This window comes from Phascolarctos cinereus, unplaced genomic scaffold, assembly GCF_003287225.1.
Source record: "Phascolarctos cinereus isolate Bilbo 61053 unplaced genomic scaffold, phaCin_HiC Scaffold_9;HRSCAF=440, whole genome shotgun sequence".
NCBI lineage: Eukaryota > Metazoa > Chordata > Mammalia > Diprotodontia > Phascolarctidae > Phascolarctos > Phascolarctos cinereus.
In genome coordinates, this window is record NW_027556402.1 from 215460955 (window position 1) to 215473714 (window position 12760).

The following is a 12760-nucleotide window of genomic DNA, read 5'->3' on the forward strand; positions in this document are numbered from 1 at the left end:
GTATTAATTTCTAAGTTGTATCAAAAGTAAAGTTCATACACTTCCCCTAACACTTCAAGGTATCATCTTTCCTATACCACTTCATTCTCTGGGAATGAAGAAAAACATGATTAGGATCTTAGCTCAGTTCCTCCATAGCCTTGGTCCCACAAGTTCATATCTAGATGCCTCATGATTTCTAGATGAGTCCTTCCCCTAGGCTGGGGTCCCACAGGTAACTTTTGAAGATTGCTCCTTATTCCTTGGAGCATCGATGCAGGGCTAGTTGTAAAAGCCAATCTGGATTCTGATTCCTACATTACTGTAGCTTGCTCTCCTGACCTTTGAAACTCCCAAAGTTGGAGATTCCACTCCCTTCACCAAGAATGGACAGGAGCAAACAAAAAGGCTAAGAACTGGGTCTTGTTTCTCAGGGTCATGTGGCCTCAGAGGGGAGAAGGGCCTGGAGTCTTTCCTTGCTGTATGATCTCTCATCTCTTGAAAGAATCACTTAGATCCCCCATGAGTGACTACGGCAAAATAGGCAAATACTGACCTTAATAAGCCTACCTGAATGCCTCCAAAGCCAATCAGAGAACTTCCCCTTTACCATAATGTTAGCCAACTAGTACCAGTTACACAGTGTATCTGCATGGTCCATAGTCTCTCCAAGTCATTTCCTAAAACAAGCTCCTCAGCATCCTCCATGTGGAGAAGTTGCATCATCTGAGCAAGCCTACTGGGTCTCTGCATGCACCAGACTTCCATCACAATGGGGAATGTTGGCACTCTAGGAAGACTCAGCAGAAACAAAGGGCAACAGAAGAAAATTTGCAGGTAAAAATCATTTTGAACAACTACACCAGAAGATCGTTTGCTGGGGCATGGTTTAGCTAGGGCATTTGAGAAGGAAAGGGATTACTACAAGTGATAGATTATAAGACTGGCCACAACCCTGCTGTCTTTGGGGATATTTCGCTATTCTGGAGAGAGGATCAAAGCCAAGGTAGCCTATAGGACCCTGGAGCCACTGAGGTGAAGGAGAAACTTGTCTTGGAAGCCAAAAATGTGGGCTTGAGTCCTAGATGTCTGGAATTTACTGAATTGCTAGATCCTGAGGTGAACTTTTTTTATTTGTAAAGTGGGGATAATAATACCTTAAGCACCTATTTCATAGGGTTATTGTGAGAAAGGCAATTTATAAACTTCAAAGTGTTATGTGTGTAAAGTATTATCATTATCTGGGCAGATTGGGCTATCTGCAGAGAAAGGATCAAAACCACATAAGCCTCTGAAACTCAAATAAGGCATGACTGCACTGTTGTGGGTGTCAGAGAAAGCATCATTCAGCGTGGGTCCTTTTCTGCACTCCCAATGTATGTCCACATACAGAAAGACACCTAGATGGTATGGGGCAGGCGGGCAGGGAGGGAAGGGGAGAATGAATTACCATATGTGATTGTCTCCCTCCTCTTTGACATCTTATGTGTCAAAGTTGTGTGCGGTGCCTCCCCCGAGTAGGAGGTCAGTATATCAGAAAGGTGACTTGGTGATGATAAGACCATTTAGATACAGACTAGGCTGCTTTGCTGATAGGATGCTTGCTCAGAAATTCTAATCCATCACCCTAAGGACGTGTTTGAGAGGCTGAGATATAACAATTCCACTGGCAACTCAGAAACCATTCTCCATTCTCCTGTCACTCTCAAGGTTTAGTGGAGACTGTTCAGAGGCTCAGGGAAGAATTATCAGGTTTGTAGGTGGTTGCCAACAGAAAAGTGTTACAGAAGAATCGACCTATTCATGTTACAGTGTCTATCCTTCCACTGTCACTGACCATGGAAGCCCCAACCCTGGGACAGGGTCTTCAAAATCATCCAAAGAAGCCTCCAGCCATCCTGATGATCTCCCTCTACCCCAGTGCTACTTTTGGAAAATGGCAATGGGATACCTTAAAGCCACACTCTTAGACAAAAATCTTCTTAAGCTAAGATAGGACCAATTCTCATCAAGCAGTGGACACCTCAGTAATCTGATCATCTTCACACTGGCTGCAGGCACAGGATAACAGGTCACTAATGAGGGAGTCCCAACTCTCTTAGGAACACACAGACAAAGCACCTAGACCACTTGGAATGGGATCTGAAAGAAATAAGCCTGCTTATACAAGTGGAAAATGGAAGTCAGAATAGCAATAACACAAATGAATTCCACGGCTCATGTTATCTAGCATATTCACTGTGAAATCAGCTTGTGGTTGTCTAAAACAAGTGACCAGAAGGCAATCACTAGTATAAGAAGTATACAAGATGCTATTTGCTATAGGCCAGGTTAACTGCTTCAATTGGGAAGTGGGGAAGAAGGTCAGATAATGAGAATGCATTCCAATTCCCAAGTAAAAAAGCATATTAGTGACAATCCTAAGACTAGAACCTAGATCTCCTAACTCTTATTTGACTGTTTTTTTCTTACTAAACCATGCTGCTTATATAACTGATTCTTTTCCTCTAGCCCACATTCGTGTCTTAGAATTTTCTTCATCCGTGGCAGCCAGGTGGTGGATTGAATAGAGCACCAGCCCTGGATTCAGGAGGACCTGAGTTCAAATCCAGCCTCAGACACTTGTTACCTACTAGCTGTGTGACTCTGGGCAAGTCACTTAACCCCAGTTGTCGAGTCAAAAAAAAAAAAAAGGAATTTCCTTCATCTGAGCATGCCTTTGCTGATCATATTTTCTCACTGGCCCTGCCTTTCAACAACACAACTATTGACTACCTTTCCAATGTCTCTGTTGCTGCATTAGGTAGCATGCCCCTGTCATCAGCTATGTTGTCCCTGACAAAACTGAGGCATTTTGTTAGAAGGCATTACCAGTTCTCTTCCCATTATTCTGATATTTTCTAAGCACAGAAACTCGACTTTCAACAGCATAGAAAAGAAAGACGTACAAGAGAAGCCATGCTGTCAGCAAGATTAAGCATAATGAGAGGAAAAGCCCAAGACCTCACTGACTGAGATTCAGTACATGATAGATAAATAGCTCTGGGGAGGGCAGTGTAGCAAGACCTATTGACAATGCTTCAATAATCTGTTTGGAATGAATATCTCCTTTGTGATATATTTCCTTTCCCATCATTCAATGAAGAATTTCTAGTATTGACAGTGGAATCAGCAGGTTTGTTGGTAAGGTTTATTGCTTTGGTTTATTTGGGGGTTTTGACACCAAAAAAAAAAAAGGCTTGTTTCTTAATGTGCCTTTGAATATGGCTTGGGAACATGGCAGGTATGCAAGTAAAGATGGTCTCACAGCTGATCACAACTGGATGGATGGCCATTTGTTAGGAATAATGCACACTGGGGCAGCTCGGTGGCACAGTGGATAGAGCACCGGCCCTGAAGTCAAGAGGACCTGAGTTCAAATTTGGCCTCAGACCAAACACTTGACACTTACTAGCTATGTGACCCTGATCAAGTCACTTAACCCCAATTGCCTAAAAAAGGGAAAAAAAAAGATTTGCAAAGGAATGACACACACAGAACTCATTCAAGTATCTCAGAAGTCCCCTTCCAGCAATGATATTCTGCATAATAATAATTCACATTTCTATGATCCCTTATAGTAATAAGTGACACTTAAATATCAGTTTCAAATCTAATACGATAGACTATCTCATTCAAGCATCTCAATAGACCTGTAAGGTAGGTACTATGGATGTTATTATCCCCATTTTACAGATAAGGAAACTGAGAGAAGTTGCGTGATTTGCTCCAACTTTGTGTTACAGCTAGGATTTGAACCTAGGTCTCCTGACTCTACACCCTCTCCCTCAAAAAAATCTTCAGCCCCTACACTTCTCTTCCCTGCTCACTGTTGTTTTCAAAGTCTTTGTGGGCAGGAACTTTTACATCTTGGTATAAGGACACATCTTTACATATCTTTATATCCCCTCCCAAAACTGGCATGGTCACACATGATAGGATCAGAGATGAGATGAGATATATATGTGTATATATATATATATATACATATATATATATATATACATATTGCACATATATATATGCATACATATATGCATATATATTTGCTGAATGAATGAATATATTTTCTTCAATTGCTCTTCAGTAACTGGCTTCATAATGAATAGGCTAGGCAAACCTAATAAGTCTCTTGGAAGGGATAGGATCAGTCTTCTTGCTTCTTGGTGATTCTACTCCCCTCATTGCCAAATGAATATGAATGAAAAAAAACATTTTGTAAGCACCTACTATGTGCCAGGCACAATGCTGAATGCTGGAGATACAAGAACAAGCAAGTAGGGCAGCCATTCCCTCAAAGAGCTAATATTCTAATAGGGGACTATAGAGCTAGAGTCAGGAAGTGAATAGATGAAAAGAGGAATGGAGGTGACAGAATGGGCTGAACATTGAGCATCATTGGGAAAAATCTTGCTAGCCAGAGTCCAGGGTCATAGAGCTGAGGATCTGAGGGTGTTCTACTGGGGAAAAAACGAGGAGGAACAGGAAAAAGAAGGGAAGGAAGAGAAAGAGAAGGAAGAAGAGGTAAAGGAGTAGGAAAAGAAGGAAGAGGAGGAAAAGGAGGAGGAGAAGGAGAAAGAGAAGGCAAAAGAAAAGAAAAAGGAGGAGGAGGAGGCCAGAGTGCATAAATCAAGGCTTAGAGATTATCAGAAAGTGACCATAACATTTATACTCTACAGAATTCCTGAATTACAGAATAACCAATCAACAAACATTTATTGGGAGTCTCCTATGTGCTAGGCAATATGGTAGCTGTGAGGACTACAACGGTGAAAGGGAAATCAGCTCCCAAAGAGAGTTCTGGGGAAACAACATACAGTCTAAGCACAGATACAAACAAAATAAATACTAGGTGATTCCATGGGGAGTCACTAGCATCCGAGGGCTCAGGAAAGGCTTCATGAATGAGGCGGAATGGGAGCTGTGCTTTGAAGGAAGTTAGGGATTCTAAGAGCCAAAGGTGAGAAAAGAAGACATTCCAGGCATGGGGGATATACATGGCAAAGCCAAAGAGATAGGAGATAGAATGGCGTGTGAGAGAGACCACAAGTAGGCCAGTTTGTCTGGAATGTAGACTGCATGAAGGGAAATAATGTGTAATTAGCCTTAAAAGGTATAATTATAAGAATAACCTGCAGTCATCATCATACATTCAAAAGACTGTTTACCTTAACTAGTAGTTTATCATGAAACTCAAATAAGTGGTATTTATTGGTGTGAATAGCGTAGTACATCTACCCAAAACCACAATGGTCATAAGAATGTACCTCAAAGCTAAAGGGAGGGGATTTAGAAACCACGGAGTTGGATTTGATTATTTAATTCAAGGGTATTTATTAAGCATCTACCAGTATAAAGCACTGCACCAAGCGCCAGGGGAGGTATGACATTGAGATAAGAGGCATACCCTGTCTTCATGAAGTTTACAGCATAATAGGGATACTGGACACATACACCAGTAATGATGCCAAGTGATACACAGTAAGTTCCTGAGGGAGATGCAAATAAAGTTGTACGTGAAGTCTGAGGGGTCAAAGGTTATTATCTAGAGGCCTATCCAAGAATTATAGAAGAGGCATGTTTTAAAGGATGGGTAGGAATTCAATTATTTTCATGGAGAAGGAAAGTGGTATTCTAGGCATTGGGAAAAACACAAAGACATGGAAATAAGAAACACACAGCAAATATGGAAAGTCAGTGAAAAATGTCAGTTTGGCTAGAATATAAAAACAGCGTTAGAGTATTAACGGATGTTCCAATGAGGCAAATTTAGGCTTGAAGTACAGAGAAACTTCTGAACAATTAAAGCTATTCCAAAGGAGAATGGTTGCCTCAAGAGGGAATGAGTTCCCTGTCACTGGAGGTCTCCAAGCAAAGGTTTGATGACCACTTGTCAGGCATATTATAGAGGAAGTTATTTTTTAGGCTTGGGTTGGACCACATGGCCACTACAATCTCCCATTTCTACCCATGTATACGTGAGTAAAAAATTCTGTGATTCCTTAATATAAGGCCTGAAAACTAAGGTGGTATCAGATTGCCCTGGTCCTCAAATACCAGGTTAAGGACTTGAGCTTGGATGGGTAGGTAATGGGTAGTAGTTGAAAAGTCTGTATGTTCGAATCAGATCACACATAAAGAAGAAAAGTCTGAGGCAAATTAAGGTATTGTTGGGGGAAACTGTCAGTTGGTCAGACAATTGTGGAAAACAATTTGGCATTGTGCAAAAAAGGGGAAAAAGTGACAAAATTGTCCATATCCTTTGACCCAGAGATTTCATTGATAAGTATATAACCTGAAGAGATCATTGCCCGTCTCCAAAAAAAAAAAGTCTCTATATTTGTCGTTGTTGTTATTGTGTTCAGTCATTTTTCAGTCATGCCTGATTCCTCATGACCCTATTTGGAGTTTTCTTGGCAAAGGCACCAGAGTGCCATTTCCTTCTCCAGCTCATTTTACAGGAGGAAACTGAAGCAAACAGGGTGAAGTGACTTGCCCAGGATCACACAGCTGGTAAGTATCTGGGACCAGATTTAAACTCAGAAAGTTCAGTCTCTTGACTTCAAGTCTGACAGTCTATCCACTGTACCACCTAGCTACCCAAGTTTCCATATATACCTCCATTTATACTTAAATATTGATCCACTTTTTGTAGAAGCAAAGAACTGGAAAATAATATAGCTCTCTTGGGGAATGGCTAAACAAATTGTGGTACGTTATTATGCTGTATTAAGAAACAACAAACATGGGGCAACTAGGTGGGAGTCAGAAGGACCGGAGCTCAAATCCAGCCTCAGACACTTGACAGAAGCTGTGTGACCCTAGTCAAGTCACTTGACCCCAATTGCCTCATGAAAAAAAAAATAAAAAAAGAAACAACAAACATAATGAATATTGCAACAAATTAAAAGATTTACATGAACTAATACAAAATGAAGTAAGCAGAGCCAAAGAAAAAATATATACATAATGACTATAATGTAAGTGGATGTTCTTATATCCCCAAAACATCTAAATTGAATGTTTTAAAATTAAAAAGAATAAGCCCTTAATCCCCTACCCCCTTCTTTGATAAAGGTTGGGATCTGTGAATGCAGAATATTACACATAACATCAGACTTTTCTGATATGTACGTCAGTTGTGCTAAATTTGTTTTCTCTCTTTCCTCTTCTTTAAAAGTTCTTTGTTATTAAGAAATGATGAACAGGCTAACTTCAGAAAAACCTGAAAGACTTGTATGGTCTGATGCTGAGTGAAGTGAGCAGAACCAGGAGAACGTTGTACACAGTAACAGCCACATTGTACGATGGCTAATATTGATAGACTTAACTCTTCTCAGCAATACAAGGATCTAAGACATCTCCAAAGGCCTCGTGCTGGAAAATGATATTCATATCCAAAGAAAGAGCTATGGAGTTTGAATGCAGATCAGAGCATATTATTTGCTATTTTTTTCTGCTGTTGTGTTTTGTTTCCTCTTTCTGGTGGCTCCTCCTATTGGTTCTAATTCTTACTTACAACATCACTAATGTGAAAATATGTTTAATAGGAATGTATATGTATAGCCTATATCAGATTGCATGCCGTTTTGGGGAGGGAGGGGAGGAGGGAGGGGGAGAAAAATTTAAAACTCAAAAGCTTACGGAAGTGATTGTTGATAATTCAAAATAAATTAATTTTTAAAAAATTAAAAATTTAAAAAGTTCTTTATTATAGGAGAAGGAGGGGAAGGGATAAAGGGAGAAATCTAGGCAGATAGCAATAAAAACATCCATTAGGGTAGAGGCAGTGGGAATAGAAATTAGTCTACTTCTATTTCTGTTTTATAAATGAGGATACTGAGATGTAGAGAAGTAATTTGTTACACTCACACAGGTACCTAGTTCCAGAGCTGGTACTAGTGCCCTGGTCCTAGCTTACAGACAAGAACTCTTTCCACTACACTTTGCTGCTAGATATGTGACTTGTTCAGTGGAGAGAGAAAAATAAACCAAATGATTGATACAATATATCTAACTTGACTGACCAGTCAATTTAACCAAAATGATCAATTCTTGAGGCTAAATTGCATATTTGTTGGGTTAATAATGACTTGGAGGAATTGAAAGAAACAAACAGGCTCTCCATCACTACTCAAGGACTTTAGCCTGTTTCTTGTGGTCATAGTCTTGGAAACATAGCCCTTTCTCTGTCTCTGTTCCTGATGTCGCCATAGTACAAGCTGTCAGCTATAAATTTAAAGTAAACAACCTCAACTGGATGGTCACAGCTGCTCAACAAACCATCTACTCTACCCCTAATGATTTCCTCATTCCTTGTAGTATCAGTTTTAAACTTTTCTTCTCTCTCCTCTTGTGCCCAAACAAATACCCATCCCTTAACATAGTAGATGGTCTCACTTCCTACTTAAGTGAAATTAACTTAAGTGAATCTCCTACTGAAGTGAAGATTCTATAATTTGTGTTCTCATTCAATAGAACCTATCTCCACTACCCTTAATTCATTAAATTCCAGAATCAGACCTCACTCTCTTCTATTTCCCTTTGGCTACAGAAAGAGGCACCCTTACTCCTTACTAAGGCTAATCCCTTTACTCAAACCTTGATCTTATCCCTTCTTGCTTCTCCCAAGACCTTACTCCAGCAGTCATGCCCTTTCTCATATATATCAAGCATTTCTATGTGAAATTCTCCCTGGTTCCTACCTCTAAATGTCAGTGCCCTCCCCCCACAAACTACTTTGTGTTTATTCTCTTTATATTTAATCTGCACATGCTTATATTATAGGGGTGTGCTGATAAATGTTTAACAATCAGCTTTCTGGAGAGAAAAAAAGGTATACATAAACTTTTAAGTATACACACATACATATAGATATGCATATTACATATATATATATAAAATATATTTTATTATATATGTTGTCTTGAGGGTAAATATTATTTCATTGTTTGTATATGTATCCCTGGCACTTATGGTTTAATAAACATTCATTTACCAAATTATTTAATACATCTTCAATCTTTCCCTCTTCACTGGTTCCTTCCTATCCACAATAAACATATTCAGGTCACTCTAGTCCTAAAAAAACCTTTCCCTTGACCTTTCAACATGAGCAGCTACTATTTCCCCTCTTCTCTTCTCCTGCCATTAATTGCTAAACCTCTTGAAAAAGATGCTAATACTTGATGCTTCTCTTGGCCCTGGGTGGTCTGGATTCCATTCCTACAACCACTCAATTAAAATTGCTCTCAGTTTCAGAATGCACATTTAGGATACACTAGCAGATGAGAGTTTATGTGCTAGGATTCAAGAACATTATAGAATCATAGACTAAGAAATAGAATGGAATAGAATAGAAATCATGGAGTCTGACCCCTCCCCCTGTTTTCCAGAGGAGTAAACTGAGGCTTAAGAGATTAAGTATTATGCTGCAGGTCACACAGGTGGTGTTGTTCAATTGTTTCCGACTCTTGGTGACCCCATGTGAGGTTTTCTTGGCAGAGATACTGGAGTGCTTTGCCATTTCCTTCTCCAGCTCATGTTACAGATGAGGAACGGAGGCAAACAGGGTTAAGTGATTTGCCCAGGGTCACACAGCTAAGTAGCGGAGGCCAGATTTGAACTCAGATCTTCCTGTCAGGTCTGCTGTTCTATCTACTGTGCTACCTAGCTTCCCACACAAACAACAACAAAAAACTGAGGGCCAGAGAAATTAAGTACCATGCTAGAGGTCACACAGGCAGAAAGCATCAAAGCCAGGATTAAAAAAGGGAAACAAAACTAAGTCATTTTCTACCCCAGTCCATGGTGATCTCCTCCATTCTCTTTCCTAAGCTCTAATGCACCTACTATTATAATGACACATGTAGTTTTGTGTGCTGTAGCATTGTGGATTATTGCAGGCACCTTTTGGGGTACAGGCTCTGAGGCTCATCAGGGCACAGTGGGACTGAATTCTGAAGCTCTAGATACTACTGCTTCTCTCAATGCAACCTAAACTCACATTAGCTCTTTGGCTACTATCTAGTAATTCCTCCAGATTTTTGCAGCTAAACTGCAATATAACCTTGTCTTGCCCTTTCTGTACTTGCAAAGTTGATTTTTTAACCTAACTGTAAGATTCTATATTTTTTCCCTTCTGAATTTCATTTATTAGAGTTAGATCAAAGCTCTAGCCAGCCAAGATCTTTTTTGGTATCCTACAGGCAGTTAGAGATGTGGACTCACCACTTAAAAGAGAAGGCAGAGCTGGATATATAAATATGGGAGTCATTTGCATGCTGGCAATAGTTAAAATCTTAGGAATGAGCCAATCTATCCCCAATAGATGAATGGTCAAAGGATAAGAACATATAGTTTTCATAGGAAGAAATCCAAGCTATCAACAGCTGAGAAAATGCTAAAAATTACTAATAATTAGAAGAACATACATTAAAGCAATTCTGTCTGTACCTTGTACCCATCATATTGGCAAGGATTACACAAAAAAAGGAAAATGACGAGTGTTAAAGGAACATTGGGAAAACATGCACTCTACTGCATTGTTGGTGGAGCTATGAATTGGTTCAGCCATCCTGGAAAGCAATTTGTAACTGGCAAAAAAAAAAAAATCACTAAGCCGTGCATACCTTTGACCCAGCAATCTCAATAGTAGGCCTATACCCCTCAAAAAAAGGATCCATGTGTACAGACATATTTATAGCAACTCATTTGATTCGCAAAGAACTGGAAACTAAGGGGAACTAAGGGGATACGCCCATCAATTGGGGTGCATAAATGGTATATAAATGTAATGGAATACTATTGTGCCATAAGAAATGAAGAAAGGGATTATTTCCAAGAAACCTAACAAGACTCATATGAACTGGTGGAGAGTGAAGTGAACAGAACTAGAAGAACAATTTATATAAGACAACATCACTGTAGAGACAAACAATTTTGAAAGACATAAATTCTCTCATCAATGTAATAACCAACTATGATTCCAGAGGACCAGCGATAAAACATGATACCCACATCCTGACAGAAAGATGATAGACTCAAGATGTGGAATAAAACATGTTTTACGACGAAGGTGATGTAGAGATTAGTTTTATTTAACTATGAATATTTGTTATAGGGTTTTGTTATTCTTTTTTCCATTTTTTTGGAGGGGGAGAGAGGACAGAGAGAGCAAAAGGCAAGGATAGGATTGCCAAAAGAAGAAAAAATAAAAGAATATCACTGAAGCATTTGTAATGCACAGAAAAAAATTATAAAAAGGCCAGAAAGAATCACAGACAAGTAGGACACCTTTGAATGTTATATGTTGAATATTTTAAAAAGAAAACAAGTTCTATGTAATAGAGATTTACAACATGATGTACAATTATTTTGTATTTGAAAATGGTCATCTTCTTTGGTGTTTGTTAAGTTAGAATAAATAAATAATAAATGAATGAATGACTATAAATATACAAAAATAGAAAAATAGATAAATAAATGCAGTCTTGGAAATGAATGAGAATGGCAATGGAATATAGAGAAAGAAAAGAAACATAAGCTTGAGAAATACTCACAAATAACAGTTAGGAAGAGCATGGGGACCGAAGAAAAGATAAAAAGGTAGGAGAAGAACTAGGAGGGCATGCTGTCTCTGAAGCCAAGGAAGGAGAGAATATTTAGGAGGGAGGATGGTCAACAACGTCACAAGCTATAGAGAAATCAAAGAGGATGACTATTGAAAAGATGTCATGGATTTGGTGCGGTGATTAGGAGATAACTAGAGACAGAATCACAGAATGTTAAAAGTGGAAAGGACATTCATGGATATCTAGTCCAACTTCTTGTTTTATAGATGAGAAAAAAAGGTGAAGTGACTTGCCCAGGCCTAAAAGGGTTAAAAAGCAGCCAAGCCAGTACTAAAACCCAGGTCTTCTGACTCAGAGTTCAACATTTCCCATTTCATCTTCTTGCCTCTCAATCCCACAGTTACCAGAATCTGCCTCAGAATATAAGACAAGCTAGGTAACAAAGACCATCAACAAAACGCTAAATTAACTTTTAACCTTTTGAGGGAACTCTATAAGCCATCTGCTCAAGTCTCTGAGAACCAAATTAGGAAGCAAGGGACCAGGATCTGGTTTTTTTCTGACTTGAAAACAGTTCTGTAAATACACTATTGTAATTCAGGCAGCTCTGTGTCTTCAGGATTGCATTGTTCTCACCTCAAAAAGCCATCTGTGCCATCTATTGATTGACCAGACAGAATGAAAACAGTAATAATAATTTGTATTCAGCTAACACCAAGTGCCAGAAATTCTCAGTGTTTTATAATCTCAACATTCCCTTTATTCTAAGGCCAGAAGAGGGGAATTATCTTGACTCTTATGACGTGTTGACTCAACAGCCATAGTAACACGGACAATCAGGGCTGGAAGGAGCCTTAGACACCATCTTAATCCAATATACATATCATACAGAAGAGAAAAGTCAGGCTCAGAGAGCAATGGCACTCTGCCAAAGGTCACATAGCTAGTTACTGCCAGAGCCAAGATCAGAACTCAAGTCTCATAATTAACATTCCCATGTGTTTTCCATGACATAGCCCTGCCTCTGTCTCTATGGAGCTAGAGTAAACGGAGTGAGCATGCTGGTCTACTTTGTTTGGTAATTTACTTAACAGATTAAAGTTATTTTGGACAAAATTTGGGATTAATCATTTTTAAACAAAATGTTACCTGACAGTATAAAAGGGACA